The sequence below is a fragment of the Dermacentor variabilis genome, chromosome 6 (genome assembly GCF_050947875.1).
Source record: "Dermacentor variabilis isolate Ectoservices chromosome 6, ASM5094787v1, whole genome shotgun sequence".
Taxonomy (NCBI): Eukaryota; Metazoa; Arthropoda; class Arachnida; order Ixodida; family Ixodidae; genus Dermacentor; species Dermacentor variabilis.
Window position 1 is genome coordinate 166,351,580 of NC_134573.1, and position 23,240 is coordinate 166,374,819.

Here is a 23,240-nt window from a genome sequence, read left to right on the forward strand (position 1 = left end):
TTTGCACGAGCAACTCCATCTGTGAAATTCGGCCCTCCGGCCCTCTACTCTACAACTATAGCTGCTGCTGCTGCTGCTGCTGCTGCTGCTGCTGCTACAAGAGATGCACCGATTTATTGAGACAGATTACAGGAGTCCGATCGTACTGTCTCTCGCAAACGGCAGGCGTTTCGGCACTCGTTCTCGCGATGTATTATTGAGCGGACCAAGGCGCCTGCCTGCACACGCCGTCGAAGCTTGGCCGCCAGGAAGCGCTCGCGACGCGCCGAAATCGCCGATCGCCGACCGCGACGCCGGCGACGCCAGCGCGATGGGCGGCGCTGCGCTAGGCTCGGTCGCTCGCTCGCTCTTGCTCGCCAGCGCCGCCGGCGCGTTGACAGTCGCCGGCACGGAGGCCGCTGGTCCGAGTGTGTGTGTGCCGCTGCAGCGAGCGCGGCGCGCCTCGCCACGACGCACGCCCCATGTCGGCAAGGTGAGCGCCGCCCGGCATCTCCACCCTTTCTCTCTTTTTTCCCTGTATCCCCACTTTTCCCGCGCTTTCCAGCGCGACGCGCATGTCGCCGACTCACCTCGACTGCACGTGCAATGCTATATACTCGTCGCCGGGGCCAGGGGGGGGAGGGGGTGACAGTGACCCTTGAAACTTCGCGCACAGAGACGTGATCGAAGGTCCACAACTAGAAGAAGGGTAGGATATAAGTTCTGCATGCGTCTTCGCGCCCCACGGGAGAGGTAACGTCAACGTAACGAGGCGTCTAGCTCGCTCGAACTGTCGACGCCTCTTCGGTGTCAGATGACAAGCTCACGCCGGTGCTTCTGCATTTCTGGCGTACAGCAGCAAAACGGCGCCGGTTGATTGAGAAGCAAGCAAAGTGAGTCGTGTGCCACGTGCGGACGTTTTCGCGCTTAGTCGACCGTTTACGTCGTCTGCGGGACGCTGCTGGTCAGACGGCGTTGCGGACGCGAAGGCCAGCGCTCGCGGCTCGCGCGCCAGGCGCCCGTCCCCCGCGTTCCTCTTCGCTGAACGCTGCATCGCGTGTTATCGTCGCGTGCATCACTCGCGGCGCTGTCGCTCGACGCGCTCGATCGCACGTCGCTCAAAGACGGCACGCGCGCGGTTCCGTGACGGAAGTCGTCCGTCAGCCACTCGTCGAGGCGCCCCTCCCCCCTCTCCGGGCGGTAGACTCCAGGGGGACGAGATGCAGGTATATTGCGAACGAGCTGTAGCGCCGGCCCGCCACGCGTCACGTGGTCCCGAAAGGAGAGCGGCTAATTAGCGTATCTGCCTCTGGCATGATGGAAAGCACGTGCTGCCGCATGCGCGAAAGAGGGCTGCGGGCGTCTGCCGATGCCCTGCGCTACACAAAAGCCGTTCGCCTTGCGGTTGCGGTTTCTCTTTCTTTCGTGCATCGGCTGCAGACGATAAGTGAAGCTAACTTTCGCCGAGTTGAAGGCATTCGACGGGTGTGTGTTGGACACCCGCGACAACTTAATGAGCGCATGTGCGCGCCGCGTGCGGCATTCAGCGACGCCGACGGCTTAGTTTTCGCAACAAATACAGCCGCTCTTAAAGCTAAACGCTGCCTGCGCTTTCAATTTCTTCGCCGAAGTGCAGAGAAGGTTTCTGCCTTCAGGGGGAGTTGTGCTTGCGCATTAATCGACGTAATATTCTGGCTGGCACAAACAGCACTGGCTTCTAAAACGAGTCGAGTTGAAGCACTCGCAATGCGGCGAGAGAGCGTTAGTGGGGGAGACCTTTGCACGCGCTATAGCTTGTTTCCGTGACCGCAATCACGGAAAATGAGCCTAATTTGCTTCTGCAAATTATGCACTTTGAAACTGGGATGCACTTCAGTGAGATTTCTTGACTGTAATATGTGCTACCGTTTTGATCCCGGCAGAAAAGGAAAAGAAAGAAAACGAGAAAAAGGAAGAAGGAAAAGTGTGGGGCTGATTGTATGGTCAAGGACTGGTACATTTCGTAGCGCCAGGGCTGAGTGAAGGTCGGACGCTGTGACTTGATCGCCTGACTATCTCGCCTGCCGCTGTCATTGAAGTGTTCACGTTCTATAATAAAGCATACCGTACGGTAAATCGCAGTTTTTTCACTTTCATTTTAATCATTGTAAGGTGTCTTCGCTGCTGTAGGACTTCAGGAATGACGTGCACGCGTTTCTTGCCTAAGCCTGATGAGGGCATTTTATACCGTGACCGATTTGGATCTATTCAAAACAAGCGTAGGGGATTAAATGGCGTGAGGAAACAAGTGAAATCCGCTGGCACAACAGGAACGTTTCCCTCATGCGGAATGCGCGTATAGCCTGGTACACGCTCTCAGGTCTAGAACAAAAAGCGTACGTTGTAGCTGCTGACGTTTTCATTGGAATAAATCGGCGTCGAGAGTGAACGTACTGTGGAAGGAATGAACAAGAATAACGGAAACGTGCCCTTCATTTTCCTTCTGGACCTGTCTAATGCTAGCCGCATAGATCGCCGGAAAAGTTTTCATGGTGCAAAAGCATTTCTGGTGCCCCATATTCCGCAGGCATAGTATGTGATCTATCGGGATTTACGACCCAAACCTTCAGCATAGATTTCTACGAAATCTGTGTACTGGAAGAATTCGGGTTCAACTTTGTTCGCTTTTCTCTTGTTATTCGTAGATTGCTGTGGAAAGTTTTGACGTACGCGATAGCCTCGTCTACTGCCTTTCTTCTCGTTTTACTGCACCAAATATACAAGTAATAAATAAATAGCAAGGAAATGAATAAATGAATTATTACACTACAGCTGACCATAGGAGGACGAGAATGCTGCAACGGCAATTTCACTCTGTATATGACGTTTGTATACGCCACTAATCGAATGATCTATATTCTTTGTAGTCTTCATCCATCGGTGTAACAGTCCTCCGCGTGCTAATATGGGTCGCAGGTAGGGAGGGCATAGAACTTGGACTGAACGAAAAACCGAAACCGGAAACCGAAAATAAAACGGTAATTTTGTCTCAAACAGCAACTGAACGGGAATGTTACACTGTTTTTTTTGTTTGTTTTTTTCACTCCGATATGAAGCCGAAAAGAAAAAAAAAATAATGGTTTTCCGTTCAGGCTGGCCACCTTTCCTGGAGATTTTCATTCACGCATTCACGCCTCCACTCTTGGTTCAACTATGAGACCTCATCTGCAAATACACACCATTTTCTGATTTCAAAAGTAGCAGCACCATTAGTACGGTTTTCAATCCATCGCGTCGGAGGGCCGACATGTTAGCTATGCACTGTAAGGATGGCAAATTGGTGACAATCAAGAATGCTTTCCTTATTTGGAGACCTGTGTGTGACCACTGAAATAAAGAAGCACTATCCAGCTGGATGGTGGCCTTTAATCTCACAAGTGGAAGTAGGTGCAATAGTAATGGCGTATTTCTTCGGTATATGCTTCCGCAACAGGATCTTTAAATCCAAGTTTTCTTTGCCTACTATCCCAGGTAGTTGCATATGTTCTATTTATAACAGACGAGTATGACCTGTCCTCTTGGCAGTGACACTCTTGTGAGGGTATGACGGGTTTGGTCGTGACGATGTTGGGAGAAATGGCAGAGGATGGGGAGTTATCGTGGGGCAAATCAAAACTGCGCGGGCAACGACGTCTCGCAGACAGATTTCGCCACGACAGTCGAGGATCCCCTTTCTGTGCTGTGGTTACTCTGTTGACCTTTTGCATAGCTCAAAACCTGCGGGACGATGGACTCCGGGTAGACTGCGTGTAATTTCGGCGCAGGGTCCGTGCGCTCCTATGCGAGGAGGAAGACGTCGGGTCGCTTTCCGATGTTGAACCTCAAACGGCGATCTGCAGACGTGTATGCTCCACGATGACAAGAAGTCTTCCCTTTGGAAAAGAAATGCCCACTTCACGGCTGTCAGAACCGTGCCCTTCCTAACTTTGCTTAAGCAAACTTAACTCCGTGTTCCTGGCGAATAGGATCCGCGGGCGGAATTCACAAAGCGTTTCATCCGAAAGTACTCGTAAATACTTTCCTAGGCAAGTACCATTGGCCGGTAGCCTTCGCTAACCCAGCGTTAGGGTTGGTCGAAATTTTATCTTACGAAATATTGTAGCCTAAGTGCTTTTCGTGAATATGGGTCCAGGGCTTGTACTCGCAAAAACTCTTTTTGAGAGGCACTTAAGCAAAAAAGATTTACTGGATCCTGGCCGGACATTGTTATGACTAAGTGAGCCATCACGGCTCCGTCAGAATCTTTATTCAACGCCGGCTTAGATTCGACGCTGAGAATAGGCCTTTCTTACAAGAGCTGCGGTGACAGTACAAGAGTTGCGGTGACAGCTAGTCGCGTCCTTCTGTCTATCCTGATCGTCACTTTTTTATGCCCCTCCTTTCCCTCCTGTTTTCCTTCCCTCTGCAAAGAAGAGTAGAAGTTAGAGGACTATCTGCATTTACTCATTAAATTCTGCTCTTCGTCTCTCTGTCTGTCTAACTAAAGCTTCGTTTCAGATAGGTTTCAGCACTGGCGTTGGATCTGCACAATTCTTTTGTAACTCCTAACTACGTGCAGCCTGAAAAACACGCGTTGTCTTTCCGTGAAGCTTAGCACCAGTGTTGAGCTTTTTTTGAGAAGATAAGTTTGTGCTGTTTTCCTCTAACATTTCTTCAGTTATGCGAACCAGTTCGAACCGGTTTGAACGGTTATTCTTTCGTTCCGGATTGAACCAGAACTGAACCGTTCTCGCTTAACCGAAACGAAAACCAGAACGAAAAAAAAAAGTGTCAATTCGACAGTCTGGTTGTATGTTTAAACACACATATCGGGTCAAGTTCACTCCTTAATGCAAGGCTTAAGTGCGAAACATGGTAAGTGTAACCACGCACGACCATTTATAAGAAACGCTGATTTCTTGGACTTCTTCAGCGTCCGTTTAAGTCAAAGCACATCAGTGATTTTTCATTCTACTTGCATCAGATTGTACACGACCATCATCGTTTTTCTAGGGCCTTTCTCCTTCTTTGTCCCATTCCCTGCACAGTAACATGCAGGCACAAATACCCTGGCTAATCACTCTGCTTTCTTTTCACTAAAGAGCTTTATTTCTCTTCTCTCTCTAAAATCCAACCGGAGACTTAGTGACCGGCATAGCCCATTGAGCCACTGCGGCGGATTGCGATGACGTCGTAAGACGAGGGCAAGCTCGAGGCATCCGTCTGGATTGTTATTCTCTGAAGTTGCTGATGCAGAAGCACGGTGCTATCTGCGGACGAGGAAGAAAACAGGAGCAAAGCATTTCCCGGACGTCGTGGCGGACGCTGCGACGGTTGTGCAATTCTTTCACATGCGCGCGACGTTTGGTCGATGACATTCGGGCCCTTTTGCAAGAGATCTGAAAAACGAGAACAAGAACCGAGGGCAAAAACAAAACCGAGTCGAACAGCGAAGAGAATCGGAGCGGGGGGAACGGAAATCTCTTCCCTAGCATTGTCAGAAGCACGTGAACAAAGAAAAATGAACGCATCACTTTATTTTTAAGCTGACACGAAAGGCGATGTGGATGCGAGCGAAACGCAGGCCCTTTATTTATTATTTATTGAGTCATACACGACGCGCTGCGCTATCAAGGCATTATTGCGGCGAGTAAATTTCGATTTGATATGATTTGAGACAGTTTGATATGCAATCTGCTCCGTTTTTCAAAGCGATCCCACCGAGTTTTTATCATCGCCATTACACTTAGAAAGCAGTCGCATCTCCCCGGCGCAGGCTGGATTTGTTGAAATGCGTTAACATGCACACCACAATACAGTTCCCATAAAAGGCAGGCATAGTCCAAATCTTGTAAAAATTGTTCTATGTCCTCCTTCTTTCACGTCACTGCGCACATGTATCAAACTTCATTGCAAGAAACCAAGATCACCTATAGCGCTCATCATCATATGCTATTTACATATTTCTTATTAAGAAACAGTTTTCATGCAAGAACGCACATTACCTATGTAAATTATTGCTTACTGTTGCGCGAACTTCGCGTTTCACTCATGTTGGTAGCGATTCTTCACACCAGGCAGTTAGGGCACCGATGACGAGCGTTAGCTTCAGCTCTATAACACGAAATATGCAAATGAGCCATCAGACCGAGAAACCATCTCTACAAGATTCGTAAGCTTGTTGCGTAGTAAAGCATCATAACAGGAACCTTGAGCTCACGTGGAACATTGATTTTTCCTATTGAAATATATGTAAAACACAGAAATTCTTTTGCCAGGCAACGCTAGACTGACTTGATCGAAATTTGTGGCATTTAAGGAGAACGTTAAAAGTTGAAAAGTGCCGAAAACATGAAAAGTTATAAATAATAGAGGCACGAAAACTACAAATACGGAACTCTACGCCAAAAACAGCTGTCACAGCAGTTCTCTAAACTCTGTCTGTTGGACCATCTCGAGCGGACAATTGTTTATATGAGTTTGCAGCTTGAATGAAGTATTAAAGTGTTCACAAGTGTTCTGCAAAGCCCTACTCGCAATTTCGGAGCATAATTTAATATATTATACACATGATACATCCGTTTTATCCGCTTTAGATCCATTAATTATTAGGGGCAGTTTATAGAATTATATATAAATTTATAGTTTATATAACAGAGTTCTAAACTTAATACTGGTTTTCTGAAATTATACAGTTTCAATAAAATTTGTTAAAAAGAAATGTTGTGCTGTAGTTCGAAAATTCACATGCTAGAGTTAGTAAATTGTAACTTTCTCTTTTATATGCAACAAGCCTCATCAAAATTGCTGCGGTGATTGTCGAGAAAAACAATTTCCCCAGTCTTGTGTATATATTTAGACAGGAGGTTCCGATCTAGAGTTTCCTCTTAAGAGGAAGCTTTAGCTCGGGCCCAACTCCGACGCGGCCTATTCAAATACATGTAAAAACGCAAAAACGTTTTTCTGAGATAATGCCTGGACCGATTTTAATGAAATTTGTTGCATTTGAGAGAAAAAGTTAAATTCTAGTGACTGTTGGAAGCGGAATTTTGATTTAGGGCTTGAATTTTGTTAAAAGAATTTTCAAAAATTCAGGCGCTCGAAAAAAATAGAAGCACGAAGTTTAGAAACTAATAGCGCTGCATCAAAAAGAGATATCGCGTTTCTGTAAACGGTATCCATTAGACCATTCAAAGCGGACAAATTTGATATGTCAGTTTACATCTTACGTGAATTTGTTACGTTGTTTACGAGGGTTCTGCAAAAGTTGTAATTACACATTACCCCATTTTTTGAGGTTCATGTGTAACATTTCAATTTTGTCCGCTTTATATATGCTATCAGGCACAATTCACAGAATTGCGATATCATTTTTTTCTTGCTGAGTTACGGAGTTGTAAACTTGATAGTTTCGTTTTCTGAAAATTTGCGATTTTTGCAAAGTTTTTATAAACAATTGACGACATAAATCTAAAATTCGGAACCAACAGTCACTAGATTTTAAGTTTGTCTTTTAAATGCAACAAACCTCGTCAAATTTGGTGCAGTGGTTGCCGAGAAAAACAAATTCTCCTTTTACATGTATTTAGATAGGAGCACTTGAGCTAAAGCTTCCTCTTAACAGCGAAAGCGTTACAGGGTGTATCTACTTCCAGACCTAATCGGCGTTTGTGTATGTCGGAACTTTAATCGGCCGCCGCTAATTCGCAATTTAAGGAAATCTGCACGCCGTCGATGCAGAACCTTCGATGTCGGAAACAGGTGCACGAGCTATTTCTAACACGGACGACGACATCTGCTTTGCTGAACTGCAAGATGTCTTGTGCGCTGGCCGCACGTCCGTATTCGTTTTTGGTTATCAGGCCAGCATCTATAGCATGCCATCCGGCACGTCTGTGGTATAGCGACGTGGTCATGGACTGGGAAAAATCCATCACAGTGTTGCGTAATTGCTGAAGAAGAGACGCACCGTAAAGGATGCCGCGCTTTTTGCTCGATTTGTAATCTGCTGCACATTTTGTGAAGTCTTCTTTTCTTTTTCGTTAATGATCTTATTACCACGTGTACATTCTTTTGATCACGATATTACATTGATCACATTACCAGGCATACATATGCTCCAGCTTTCGCCCTGCAAGCGCGTTTTAGTTTATTGAATCAATTAACAAGTGGACGTTCTGGACATCTTTCGTTATTTCTCCATTAAAAACGCATCGCAACTGATCAGGACAGGGGACCAGTTTGAAACAAAAGCGGCCCACGGAATCAGACAGAACAGCTGCCACACTGACAGCTGAAAAAAGCAAGATTAACGCGGATAAAACGAATGACAGTCTTCAAACGTGCAGTATATATATGTCGTGCGAAGTGGCCCGAAATACACTGCGTGGCCCAGCTGGTTTTTCTTGCCGAATTGCCTCGTCATCCTGCATGCTTCGCTCGACGAAACGTCATCTTCGCAGCAGTGGCTCCCTCTGCCGCTGCCGTTCCATCGCATCGACACCTTCAGCGAGTTGCCGCTGCGTCAATGTAATACGAGTTAGGGGAAGGTCCCGTGACGGTTTCCCACTCGAAACCGCTTTTCCGCTTGGCGTCTTCACGTTACGCCCCCAGCTCCCGCACCAAAGCGGACGACGTTTTCTCAGGTGTCGCTGCCACTGCTGCAGCTACCCGACGTGTGACATTTGTTTTATTTTATCCATTGCGGCTGCTGATTTTACTTGCGGCGTTATTCATAGCCACTCATCTCCAAGCGAGAGGCGCTTTCGATAGAAAAAAATAAATAATTGAACGCTCGCGGGACCGGCAAACGTCAAGCTGTGTGCTGCTGAGAGAAGAAGCTATAGGCTTCAACAGCAGTGGGCGACGCGACAGCCCGTTTCAATTTCCGTCTCTGCTCCTAGATCCGTATCTAACCAGATTGTGACGTGCCTCCGGCGGGGCGTTATCGTGAGCGGTGCGAAACCTTGTCGTGGTCGGAGACGACGCCGGCGACGCGAGCGCTGCGCGACCTGGCGACTGTATGTCATCGTTGACTCGCAGCTGTCGTCTCAATTTCCCTGCAGTGTTTACTTTAGTTTTGCGCGTTCTTTCTTTCTTGCTTGCTTTTATTTTCTTGCACGCGCTTACCCTTCAAAATTTTTCTTGTTTTGTTGTCTTGCGTACGTCCAAAAGCTATTGCGAAAACATTCGACTTTGCGCTTGCTGCGGCAGGTTCACTCATGGTCATGTTTGTCGCGCGATATTTCGGTATATCGAATAGGAGATTACCTCAGAGGGAGTACAACTCCGCGCACTTCATAGCAGCAAGTATTGCCAGAACGCTTTCCAATACGCCCTGTCCCCTTCAGTGTGTCATGGGGTCTGCTTAAATGGCAGCTAACAGGGTAAAAAGAGAGTCACGGAGACGCATGTTGGAGAAGGACGCTGACACTCCTTAGGCTTCGCCGCGACGTTCGCAGCGATACAAACAACGGAAGACGGCGATAAAAAAAGTAAATTCGATTAAAACAGTTTCGCATGACGTGAACGGTCACCGCAGCGTAGCGTCCCTTCGCGGCATATAAAAAGTATTTAAACGATCCTGTGCGCATCGAACATGGATTGTATCATTCTTGTAGATCCGCGTGCGGCGTTACTGAGCAAGGCATCGGACAAATATATTTCTTTTCCCACTTGTCACTCAAAATAGCCTTTATGTTTTTCACGCAGTCGCACTTCTTGAACTCCCTATCGATTTTAATTTGACGTACTGTTACTACGCCCATTCGCACGCGCGTGAAAGACAGTGCTTGAACGAAAGCTGGAGACATTCCGGCGACGCATTCCTGTCTGCGACAGCGTATGCAGCCGCGCACATGCACGCAACACACGGACACTCGCACAACAGGCGCCTACGTGTTCCGCATAGCTACATATTAGCAGTTCCTGATCAGGGCAATTGTCCCGAACCACCATAAGAGCGCCCTTGTAAGCCACGGCACGCGAACGGCACTGCTACAAAGTCCACGCGCGCTCTTTGCCGCCAGAATGCTTACTGCGCGCGTTGTACCGACGCAGGTACAAGAAATAGTCCTGTATACGCTGCAAAACAGACTGCACGAGCAGACGATGCATTCCCTTTGATACTGGCGTAACGCTGCGTGCAGGAAAGAATAACATGATTGTTCAGCTCGCCCCAGCAGTGTAACACGGGCAAATAAAGCGAATGTGCCGTTTCAGAAAGGCCTGTCAGTGTAAATCGTCCTTTTTCGTTATTTTCTTTCCTTCTCAACTGTGCTCACAATAGCCGACTCTTAAAAACTATGCTGTGCGAACCCTAAACCGCCGGAACTAATTATTCTTGGGTGACCTCGAATGTTGTCCAATGCGTGTTATGTAGTTCACTCGGCGGGCCTACTGCCGCAATGGATGCGATGATTCCGGGACTTGAGCATAAACGCATACGTGAGCTAAGATGCACCTGTAATGCAAATCCCTTAAAAGTACGCCTCGGAATTATTCATTGCCGTGTGATTGTCATCCACACGTGAGGCGTACGCAACTAAACAGAACTCGCCAACCATGGTAATACTCGATGAAGCACTATATATCACACCTGTGATCATTCTTATCCTTCGCGCGGCTGATATCTAGCGCGTCGCCATGTTCCAATAAATAAATAAATAAATAAATAAATAAATAAATAAATTTTAAGATACCTTTATTTCTGAATCAAACTGGGTTGGTCGCAGGAGCTGGGGCCGCCGAGTGCCATAGGAAGAGTGAAAGTAGTGACAAATATATGTTTGCAAGTATATTGCATTGAAATGTGCATTACTCAAGTGAGAAGTGCGCGCATTTCGGCGAATCACGACAAGGCATGCGCGGCTGATCTAAAAAGTGGCTGCAAATACACTCTTAAAAGTACGTAGGGTGAGCACCAAAGGCGGTGGCGCCTAACCTTCTTGCGGAAACCGTCTTTCTGTTATTGCCAAGCCTTCGTTCAAGCCGTTGAACCACTACGTACGACGCGCACTCGCCCGGAAGGAAATCGCATCACGAGGCGACTGTTTGCCGCGGCTCACTTCATATCGCAAACAAACGCGCTCACTCAGAGACGGTTTCTCTCGAAGCCCGATAAGGACACAATCAGATCCGTGCCATTTCGCGCTTCCCCTTTTATACCTATAGTTGGTGGTAGTGGGGGGGGGGGGGGGGGGGGGGCAAGGAGGTATCTCCTAAGTGTTCACGTAGTGGAAATGTCTATTTCGTCTGCTGGTGAAGTTCTGATTGGCTGTACTGGGGGGGCTCGTTAGAAGGAGACAGGCACCCCCAGCCAATCAGCACTTCAGCAGCAGTCGAAATGGACATGTCCGTAAGGTGGACACTTCCAGAATAACACCTCCCCCCTTCTCTCTGTAGCTCGTATCGTCATCCCATATTCGCAAAAAATATCCTACACTAGAATTGTTCGTAAGAGCAAACGACAGCCAATCCTTATTCTGGACGTATTATTAGCGAAGGAAGCCAGCCAGTAACAAAGAGCACTTACGAACGAGGAGCTTAGTGAGTTCGGCCCCTTATCGTTACAGCGTCTAAGATCGCTACGAGCAAATGTGGCACTACAGCGTCTCCACGTATCGCCGGTACAAGTGTCCTGGAGGGAGAGAGAGAGAGAGAGAAAGGGAGAATGAAAACCAAAATCAAATTGTCTTTTTTGACTCCCTGAAACTGCGCGACGGATAATGAAGAACACGGCAGTGAGAGAAGGAGGGGGATCCTTTAATCCACCTGTAGTTCTTTAACGAGGACTTAACCACATACTTCAGTGCCTCGAGTGGCCAGTCGCGCGGCAATCTTGCGTGCATTTGCGGACTTCTTTCGCGCTCAGAAAAAAACACTTTCATGTAGCACGTATTGAGCAACAGAAAGCTGTATCGGGAGTTGTTCATGTCGCTCTACAATTTTCTCGTTGACACTTTTCGTCCAGTTATAATATTCGAGAAGTTGATTAATTAATTACGACTATTTATTTAATTAGGCGGAATGAAAAATATTAATTTGAGTATCTCTAAGCGACGGAAAACAACACTACCTTGGTTCTGTCCAGGTACGTGGCATTCACATATTCTTAAGCTGCTCTGGCTCAAGTTAGCTGGGGCACGCTGTATACGTAATTGCATTACTGTGTCAAAAAACTTAGTCATCTTCGAAATTATTTTGAATTAGGTGTCCTTTAATTGTGAACTTGATTGTTCAATAATAATTTGAAACTTTGCAGTTCGGTGTATATCAGATACTACACAGCGCGGGTCCGATACGGTAAACCTCTTAGATTATTAGTACCGTAGTCGGTTATCAATACTCCGCACCGGTGACGTCGGCCGTCTAGTGGGAGGTCGAAAACCCTACGCTACCTTCTTAGCCGTCGGCGCCATTTATGCGGGCAAACTGCGACAAGAAGACCACTGCTGAGAAAAATAAGCCGACGCAATGAGTGCTAAGTGATGGAACGACTATAAAATTCGCAACAAATACCCCATACGAAGCGCATTTAGCTGAGAGCGTGTAAACTAGTAAGCCATACACAAACGTTCGTGCCACGAACGAAATGCGGAATTGACCCTTCATATTCTGACTTCGGTGGCGTATGTTGTGGGCGATGAGTGACGTTTTGTCTCACTGTCAAATTCTCTTTTGTTGTAAAATACTTATCAGATTCTAGTCAAACTTCGAGGCATTTTCGAACAATGTCGAACACTGTTCCCCACTAACACCACTCTTATTCACACCAAGTGAATTAGCGTTATCGCCTTCCCAGGCGTTTTAAAACGAAAGCTTTACTAACCGCATCGAGCCGAGTTTCGCGGTCGCCAGCAATTCGACCTTCATTTGACCGCAGCTGCGCGGTACCTTTGGCAACGCATCACGTGACTAGCCTCGCCGAGCTCCGCCACTCCCACCGGCTTGGCGCATGCGCTCTCCGCAGCTGGGTTGCCACCTAACCACGTGACTCGCCGTGTATCTGGCGAAGAGGAGCGCCGCGCTCGCCTAGTCAGCGCAAGCTTGGCCATGGATGAGAGCGAGGCCGGGCCGTCTTCTCTGAGCGTTGCGTGGGAGTGGGAGGCTTTGAGCCGTCGTCTCCAAGCGGCGTCTGACCATTCCGCAGATATCGCCCGGCAAGCTTCTTCAGTGGAGGGGGTGCGTAATGGACAGGTGTCGCACCGTCGATATCAATGTAGCGACCGCATTCGCGCCCTGTCCGTTTGTGCTTTGACGATGCGCATGTTCGCGGCATCTCTTTGCATGTCTAGCACTTGCGCTTTCCCTGTGGCACAGCAGGCGTCGCACCGCCGATCGATGCGTGTCTACCCAAGCCTAATCACAGTCATGTCTAGCTACCGACTAAGGCACAGCCATCATACCTGGCTTAACGATGATTGTATACCTAAGTATAATACTTACAGCTAAATGAAAGGTTACCCAAGTGAAATCAAGATTTAAATAGGCTAAACCAAGCTTTCACTTTGCATATTTAGGGTTAGCTAAGCTTAGCTTAGCTGAGTAAATTTTTTTGAAAGAAGCCTTTGGAATCACGCCCTCCGAGATGCCGCGTGCGCAGCAACGCTTGCGAGCCTGATCTCCGAGGCCATGGTGAGACGAGGTGGGCCCGACCGTGACACGGGCTCACTTGTTTTGTATCTGTCCCCTGACCTTTGCTGCAAACGTTTACAATGAGGCAAGTTCGAATGTCATCGGCTGCGACGCGCCGAAGGCAGCGTCGAGACAATAAGAGAGACCGAATGTATATAGGGGGCTATCGAGAAACGACGCGCGGAACAAAAGGGACGCGTCCTTCTCCAGGGCCGACTCGCAGACAGCTGACTGACGGGATGCTTTGTTGCCGCCCCCCTCTCAACCGTTTGCTTCTCAATCACCGTGCACAGCAGCCGGTTTGAAGAAGTACCTGATTGTTTCCAGTCATGCCAATGGACTATTTTCCTTGCTTGACCCTGTGTCACTACGGCGTCCTTGTTTGAGTCGAGTGCGCGCGGACATTCAAGGTATCTCCTCCAATCGCGAATTACGATGCGCTGTGGACGAATGTTTGGAAGCAACATCTTTTCAAGCGATACCTTTCGTTGCGAATCTTCCCAGGTTTTCCTGACCGTCGCTGCTGGTGCTGTCTTGCCGAGTAGCTCACGTGCCAGATGGTGGGATCGAACCTCGAACCCGCAGCAAGGAAGCCCGATGCTCTAAGGGTTAGGCTAAAATCGCGTGTGTGCGTCAATCGTAGCCAACGCCAACTATAGCTTTTTGAAAAAATCGCCGCCTGTGTCGCACTGCGTAGCAGGGAATGTGCGAGAGCGCATGCGCGAAGCAGAAGCGAAGGCGGGCTCCGTTGGGACAGTTTATAACGTGGACGATGTGATTTGGGCAAGGCCCCTCGGTACGGCCTTGCGCTGGCATTGTAATAGTTAGGCATAAATTAAAAAAAAGAACGTGTAGACTGCTGGGGGAGTTGGTAAAGCGTAATAAATAAAGTAGCGCTAAGTCGACGAAGGACGAGAACAAGAATGGCAACAATACGAGCGCCAACAGAAAGTAAACACGGTTTCAGCACTGTGTGTGCATTTTAACAAAAGCTTCTATGTACGTAGATTCCAAGACGGCGCGTTGTACCCACCCCATTTTTTAAATTATTTCAAGCCACTGCAGACTATGTTGGAAGAAATTCAATGTGGTAGACTAGTCACTCGGACATTTTCTAATGGGTGCTATAGCAATAATAAATTAATTAAATTTTGATTTATTATAAAATTTAAACTACGGAGTGAAAGCACATGTAGAAGCTAATTTATTAGCCGCCGCCGCTAGTAGCAAGTAAAAACTATTCCTTCAACATGGGGGACGGGACGCGGCGAAGACCCTTTCAACACGATATAGTGCCTCCGGAAAAGTGTTCGTGTCTGTAGCAATGCCTATGCTCTCCAGTTTAAACGGAAATGGAGCCACGTCCAGTAAGCAGAGAGTTTTAACGCGATAGCGTTAAGGGCCCCGTGTCGAAGAAAATCCGGCGTCGGCGTCCGGCGTCGGCGTACGGCGTCCTACTTCCAGCGTCATTTCGAAGCACGCATGCCCCACCATTGTTTTATCACCAAAGTTCCTCATACCTTCTCTCTCGTTCATTGCAAAATTATTCCTCTGAATCTTGAGAATGACAGTCCACAAACAAATGTCATCTGAAAAAATTTAGCTGACATTTAGAAGTGCGAAATAGTAACAGGAGATCGGCCCACGCAAGAGGCCGCGCTTGTACCATAAAAGTCGCCTTCGTGCGTACCGTTCGCCGCCAGCGTTTCCCGGGAAAGATTGCGGTTACATAATCTGCAGTTTCCGGGAGGCGTGAAAAACAGTCAAGCTGTCGTTGAAGGCTGTCGTGTTCCACTCTTAAAGGTGAAACTTAAGCGTCCTCCAAATTTTTATTCTTGACATTACTGGACAGAAATGTCAAAGCACAAATGTGTACGCTCTAGCTGAAGGTCATTCGAACATGAGTGGGGTACTTTTTTTTCAAGAATGCTAGTACGCGTAACGTTAAGATACAGGACGATGGCGATGTATATTCGAGATTAAATGCATGTATCTGACATTCTACTCAGGACTTAGAGGTGAAGCGGGTCAGGTTGTGTGGTGTGAATATAACAGGTAAGTGATGGCCTTTTGGAGTAACGGAGTGGGTATCAAGGCAAGAAAACAACGCTATCTGTGGAGCAGAGGGTTGGATGGGGAAACCAGGTTGTAAAACATGCAGACATAGGATGATTCCACCGACGTAGTAACTGAACATTGCTGGGAGAAGCCGTTGTCCTACAGTCGAGCTAGATTGATGTTCGTGATGGATTCTTTAGTTATCGGACTGCTCTGGTCGAAAATTTGCTATTCGAGTCTTTAAGTATATTGGATTACGTTCGAACGCAAAGAGTGACCAAACATACTGGAACATAACAGCACCCTGGCTGGCGTTAACCTTTAATAACTATAATAATGATAAACGGGTTGTTGCGACCCAAAGTTACGTTCCTTGGCAGGCGCCCCAGTTGGGGGCGTGCGTCTAATTTGCACCTCGTATGTAAGCTTCTTAAGCGCGCAACTAAATCCAAATACGCGGCGCGTTTTCTGAGATGCCACTCCTGTAGGGATACTGATCGAACCAGCGACAAGCTAGCGGCGAGTCCGCACTGTCAAATAGCACGATAAAATATTTTGCGAACCTTATTAAAAGGAATTGTGGCAAATATCTAAGTTGTCTTATAGACTTGTCCTTTTCGTTGAGTAAACTATATTGGCTTTCTACGGTCACAAGTTAATAACAAGTTCATAATTTAACAGCAGAGCAATGATCATATAGACGGGGAAAGACGCAGCAACGACACGAACTAGGCGCTGACTTCCTATTGATATTTTATTCGTGTAGGTGTCATGCGAGGTTACGTCGCTCTGCGCAAACATGTTAGGTGCCAAAAAAAAAGGGGGGGGGGGGCACGACCTGAATAACACACTGAGTTTGACTTTCATGGCATGTTCTTATTGTTCCTGCGTGTTTCTCTGTACTGCGCATGTTGTAGTTGTCACAATTAATGTGAAACCGTGCCAACTCGCTCACTTTACCATTTTTCTTCAAAGGGATGTCTCACTTGATCTACTGTCCGCTGATTTTCGTGCCAATTATTTGCAGACAGCCTATACGTAGACATTGGCCGACAAAAAGTGTGATGCGATCAGTCCACTGTGCGTGTGCGCGTGTGCGTGCGCGCGCGTGCATGCATGCGTGCATGCATGCGTGCGTGCGTGCGTGCGTGTGTGTGTGTGTGTGTGTGTGTTTGTGTGTGTGTGTGTGTGTGTGTGTGTGTGTGTGTGTGTGTGTGTGTGTGTGTGTGTGTGTGAGAGAGAGAGAGACGAGGAATGACATCTTCTCTTTACTGTGTGTACTTCATTATTATTACCATCAATAATTAATTATATAAGCATATATAGACACCGCACAGAGAGAAAGAAAAGCCGGTTAGCGAACAACATGCTTACCTGCTTGAAGAGGAGAGATGAATAAACGGCAAGAGAAAGTAGATGGGGGGGAAAAGAAGGACGACGAAGAGAATATGCCACAACAGGTGAACCTATAGGTCCTTGATTGAGAAAAATTGTAGTACTGCTTTGTGAGCTTCACATAGAGTTCAATCGCGTCCCTTCGGAAATAAATTATTGAGGGCAATTCAAGCAAGGTCGAGTTCTTTGGACGAACTTGCTCCGAGTCGGGTTTCACCACACGGCGGCAATCACTCTTCGCGTTCCCGAGTAGAGTGGGCGGGGCCGGCGTCCCCTTCGCGCTACTCGCCTACCCTGTGACGCAGACTTCCAACGCTGATAGCGCAAACCGCGCCCGCCGCGGCGCTCAGACGTTGCCGGCGGCGAGCGCTGACAAAGAACGTGCACGCTGCGCCGCTGTTCGCCGGTCAAGGTCGCGTTAGGTTCGCGTCCCTCCTCTTCGCATTGTTTTGCTCGCCGTTATTTACGGCTTGTTCTTTGCGGGCGCTGCAGGAAGCGGCCGCTGCGAATTGGTGTCACGCGCGCCATCCGTTATATTATGCTACTGTCCGCGTACATTGAACACCAGAGCAAGGAGAAAAGCAATTGGAACGATTCGTCGCGTTTCCGTGTTGGCTACTGTTTGTGGAATTTGCGTGCTTCGAGCTTGGAAGGAACTGGAACGATTCGCCGCGATTACGCATTGACCGTAGCGCTCGGGAAGATTCGCGCGATTTGAACACAAGCACTGAGATTCCGTGGATTTCGGGGGATCATGGTGTTAATGGAAGCTCTGGAAACAAGCGGCATAAAACTCAAAAGAAATGGAAGCGAGTGTTGCGTGTTCTCGTTCCTGTGTTGGTGCACATTGGCACGGGCTGCATGATAGACAAATTGAGTTATGGGGTTTAGCCTCACCAAAATGCCTAGTGGGCTATGAGAGACGGTGACCTACGGTGGAGGGCTCCGCATTTGTTTTCCCCAGCCGATACTCGTGCGGTGCAACCAAAGTCCATTACATGGGCCTTTTTTGAATTGCGGCCTTATTGGAATCGAATCGGCTGTCTGATCGACAGCTAATCGAACGGACTACTTTGAGGACGGCAGGAGGACGCCATAACCATTGCACCACTTCAGCGCCACTTCGGCGTGTTGCGCCACAAGAAAGAAAGAAAGAAAGAAAGAAAGAAAGAAAGAAAGAAAGAAAGAAAGAAAGAAAGAAAGAAAGAAAGAAAGAAAGAAAGAAAGAAAGAAAGAAAGAAAGAAATGTAGTAGTTTCTAGGGATGTATTCCTACCAACTTTACCAGCAGTCAACTTTCTGCCGCGCATTGTGCTTATTCGCACATTGTTCAAACTGAACGCGACGTGCTGCTGAGTAATGCAGCGCGCATGTATGAGTTATGCGCGTTTAATTGTACACTATCATGTTCCTGCTAACTGTACCTACGGCACTCTCCACCACGTTACTTCGAAATGAAATGTGTCCATACGTTTAAGTTGTCTATACTATAGGCGGATTGCTGTGCTGAGCAGTGCGCTTTTATTACGATAGCAGTTATGAAGACACGCGAGGCACGTTCGTGCCGTCGTTGTCGCGCTGTCCCGCTAACGACGGGGCATGCGCCACACGCGCACGGAGGTTTAGAGGGTCTCCAGAAACGTGAACTGTGCGCGGACGCTAAATTGACGAAGCGAAGTCAACGTCAACGCTTTTCTCAATCGGCTCCTTGGCGGAGGGAAGACGGCGTTCTGCCTTCCGCTGCTGGTACGAGCGTTATGCGCATTCATACTATAACCACATTATAGTCACGAATAGCTTTCTCTAGCAATGAAGAAAACGCTACGGAGGCAAAGCTTGCACAAGAGAGAGCGCTTCTTAAAGTAGTCCCACGTTTTCATCCGATATTCTGGTGACGCTCCACGGCGAAATTAAAAGCCTAAACAGCTCCGCTGTTTAAAACGCACTGCTGAGCGTCGAAGTTGACTTATCTTGCGGCATTTGCCTTCGGTGCATTGCCAACGCGAAACCATCGCACGTGGAAGCTGCGTCGGTTGAGCTTCTCCACCGCGAATCAAAAAGCGCCGTTAAACGCTGCCGGACTACTTGCGGTGATACATGTGCAGAAGCTGCGCCCACCGTAGCTTTGCCTTCATTGCCACAGAAAGCTGTCCGCGAGTTATAGCGATTCTGCTGAGTCGCTGTGTTTACGTTTTGTTCAAGTAGTAACTTAGCGCGATGAAAACACGGAAACAAGAAAGGCGGACAAGGACGTGTTTTTATCACGCTAAGCTATATACTTCAAATATGGACGACCAAATAGCCCAACAGTCAACTCTGCTGTGTGTACGCACTGGCCTGGATGGGAACGGAGTCTAAACGGCAAGCTAGCGTTATCTCTTATTTGCCAGGGCGCTGGACACACGCCGACGCATTCTCGCCGGTCTCATCCCGTGCCCTATCGAGGTGCGATGTCTCCAATGACACCAGCAGCGCTCCTGGTAACACCAGCGTCGTGAGACGCCTGGTAGCTGCCAGGGCAGTGTTCCTTCTGTCCAGCAGCACTGGCGTTGCATGCTGCCAACATGTCGCACCCGCGTGGAGTCAGAGAACGCCAACCGAACGGTTCCAGTGAAACTCTAAACATTTTTATTGCTGTGAACGCTTGACCGTTTGGGCAGGACTGCCAAATATATGTAATGCGTTAGCATTAGAAGCATCAATATATATATATATATATATATATATATATATATATATATATATATGTGAAGACAACGTGCTTTGCGATGCGGTGAACGCGGTTTAAATCACGTATCCGGGACCTCAGAGAGGTGCGAAGTAATGCTAAGAAATTTCTGTCGCATTTACCCCTAAATGACCACTGCATCATTTATTATTTCTGGTTCTTTTAAAATTTTTATAACCTGGTAGCATTCAAGTAAGATGAAGAAGAGTTATCGCGCTTGCTGGTCTTTAAACACACATTAAAGAATGATTATGCATTGAGGAAATTGTTAGGACCATTATTGCATGGATCACCCACCGGGATTACCGCGATAAAGCAGAGCGCTTATTTTCGATTTATCATTTTGTTTACGTTTTCCTTTGTGTTTCTAACGCGCGTACACTGCTTGCTGTTCGTGCAATATTCGTTGACGCACCATATATATTGATCAGCGTCATGTGTCGTTGGATTCCGCCGATAACCTGCACACATATGATTCCTTCAGTTTTATAATGCTACGTTCTTCACTATTTCTCACTTAATCAGAACTGCCTCAAGCAAGAAGTGTTGTGGTTCCCTAGCATTATCTTTTAAAAAATCATAATCGAAATCCACTAATATGACTAAAGCGCATATGTGACATATGAACAACATATATGTCTAATTCATGAGGGCTTTTATTTGGGCAGGTGACAGAACCATTTTGAATATACTCTCTCCAACATTTTTTTTTCTTTTTTGTGCTGGATAAAGAAGTGACATAAATTAAGGCCAGGGCTGGATCACTCAATAATGCACGTGGTTTCCTCCAGAGATGTTCGGTTAAATGGTAACCTAGTTTTTCTTCTTAACATTAATGGTATCTCCATTGCGTAAGTGTAAGCATCGCAATTCAGAGAGGGAGCCGGAGGGCATGTAACCTCTCTGTGCCACAAATGAATCGAAGAGGCGAGGATGCAACGGAAAATAAAGGCCGATTTTGATTACTGCTGGAACAGTGTATTGAGCTAATGTGTGAATCCCAAGGGAACTGAGTTTCGGGACAAGTGAGATGAGATGACGTAAGCATTCGCTGCAGTGGAGAGGTTGTTAACTTCATTGCCACTCAGTAGGCATGACTAAGTAGTGTTTTTCTTTATCCCTTCCTTCTTTGCTTTTGCGGTTACTTTCACGCATCGACAGCGTGCCAATAGCGTATGACTTTCTCCTTCTCAATGTACATTTGGAAAGCGCCATTATTTCTTTTCGGGACGTCTCCAGCTGTCTTTCTTTCTTTCTTTCTTTCTTTCTTTCTTTCTTTCTTTCTTTCTTTCTTTCTTTCTTTCTTTCTTTCTTTCTTTCTTTTTCTTTCTTTCTTTCTTTCTTTCTTTCAATTCGCAAGAAGCAGAATGTCGCGCAAAGATGACACTGACCTCTGAAGTCGTGCTCTTTAAAGCGTCAGCTTTTCAGACGAAGGAGCTGGGGTCAAAGTCTGGCAAAAGTTAACCACCATAATTACATTATACACGCGCAATCATATAAAAAAGAGCTCGAGACGCACTTATAACTATTTCTGCACGCGACACCGACCGACCGGCCAGCAAAAGGCAAACGCGTCTTTTTTCCTCCCGCGACGCGGCTCTTCGAGCCATCTCGGTATTCGTCTTCATCAGGCGACCCGGTGCAGTTCTTTTGTTTGCGACTCGTCGTCCCGGGGTCGGGGCGCGATTTCGCAAGTGAAAATGGTGCTCTCGAACCGGCGAGATTTCGCAAGGAGAAACCGGCCGCCCAACCGAGCAAAGACGCTCGGCAAGCTGACTGCGCGGCGCCTCGCCAAAGCGGCAGCTATGGCGCGGCGTTGCCGTGATCTGGAGGTGATTTCGTTGCCGCCCGTGGACGAGAAAGGATTGCGCTCTTCTTTTGTATTTTTCGCCTATGTACGGCAGCGGCAAGGGCGCGTAAGTATGTAGACATACGCATTACGTGCGATGGAGACGAATAACGGTTGTGTGTCCGCGGCAGCTATTCTGTATACAAGCCGAAGAACGGAACGTGCTGTTTGGCCCGTGCCTTGCCGAGTGCTTATGGCTCCTCACTTACAGAGGTCACCTCGTCGTCGAAGGGAGACGGACGGTTTCCGGTGCTCGGAGTCGGGAAGGACGAGCGATTGTGTCTCGGTTCGACGGGATGAGAGTATACGTATGTGTTCTCGCAGTGTATGTAATTCACCAGGAATTTTATCGCAATTCTCGGGCAGATGCGGGTGGTAAAACTAGAGCGTTCCGCACGCTATGTGATCCATATTGCGCTTTGTGCTGGATAACTCGATTCCCTGATGGCTCTGATTGCGTTAGTTGTAAATCATGGCCGAAATGGCAACACGCACGTGGGGTTTTATATCGTCCCAGAGTAGTTTGCTGTGAATAATGAGAATAGTTGTAGAGGCAAAGTTGGGGGGGGGGGAAGTGATAGGAATTTTGCCCGGTCGACTACCCTGAAAAATATACAGGGGAGACTATTCACAGAAATATTAGAAATAGAAAAGGGGTCACTGAATTCATCATCATCATCATCATCATCATCATCATCATCATCATCATCATCATCATCATCATCATCATCATCATCATCATCATCATCATCATCATCATCATCATCATCATCATCAGCCTGGTTACGCCCACTGCAGGGCAAAGGCCTCTCCCATATTTCTCCAACTACCCCGGTCATGTACTAATTGTGGCCATGCCGTCCCTGCAAACTTCTTAATCTCATCCGCCCACCTAACTTTCTGCCGCCCTCTGCTACGCTTTCCTTCCCTTGGAATCCATTCTGTAACTCTTAATGACCATCGGTTATCTGCCCTCCTCATTACGTGTCCTGCCCATGCCCATTTCTTTTTCTTGATTGCAACTAAGATATCGTTAGCTCGCGTTTGTTCCCTCACCAAATCTGCTCTTTTCTTATCCCTTAACGTTACACCTATCATTATTCTTTCCATCCAGAATCCCGGATGTGGATGCAGCCTTTGCAAGTGCCCTCTGTGTTCGCGAGAAACCGGAACCTTAACACGTCTCTTCCACCAAGTCTTTTGCTCCATGTTCGCTGTTCGTGGTGCATCTCAGAGCTACGGGAACAGGCCAAGCTTCCTGGTTTCCTGTTTTTTGTTTCTGTCGCTGAAAAGCTTATATGACGAATTCACTCACTGTTCTTCAACTGGTGGCATTCTGCCACGATGGAATGCAATCCTAGCTCACGCAACAGCTGCTCGGAAAATAGGAGGTACTCCCGTGAAAAATTTGAGACGCAGCTCCTCATAAATGAAGCTTTGGCATGAATAAACGTTCTTTTTTATTTTATTTATCAAGCTTTTTGAAACTGCCGGCATTAAGCTACTACCACTGTGCAGACTGTGCGTATTGGTGCAGATTTCTACAAAAAAGATTGGAGGAACAAATGAGGCAGAAGTG

At 47.4% G+C, this 23,240-nt stretch overlaps 1 protein-coding gene across 3 annotated transcripts in view; it reads left to right on the forward strand.

Annotated features, from left to right (window-relative positions):
* The first annotated feature begins 353 nt into the window (after positions 1 to 353).
* Positions 354 to 23,240, forward strand: part of LOC142585679 (metabotropic glutamate receptor-like) — a 285,137-nt gene continuing 262,250 nt past the window's right edge. For all 3 annotated transcript variants that reach the window (XM_075696623.1, XM_075696624.1, XM_075696625.1), the window contains exon 1: positions 354 to 472. The gene's annotated coding sequence lies outside the window, so the exon portion shown is untranslated. The remainder of the gene's footprint in view (positions 473 to 23,240) is intronic.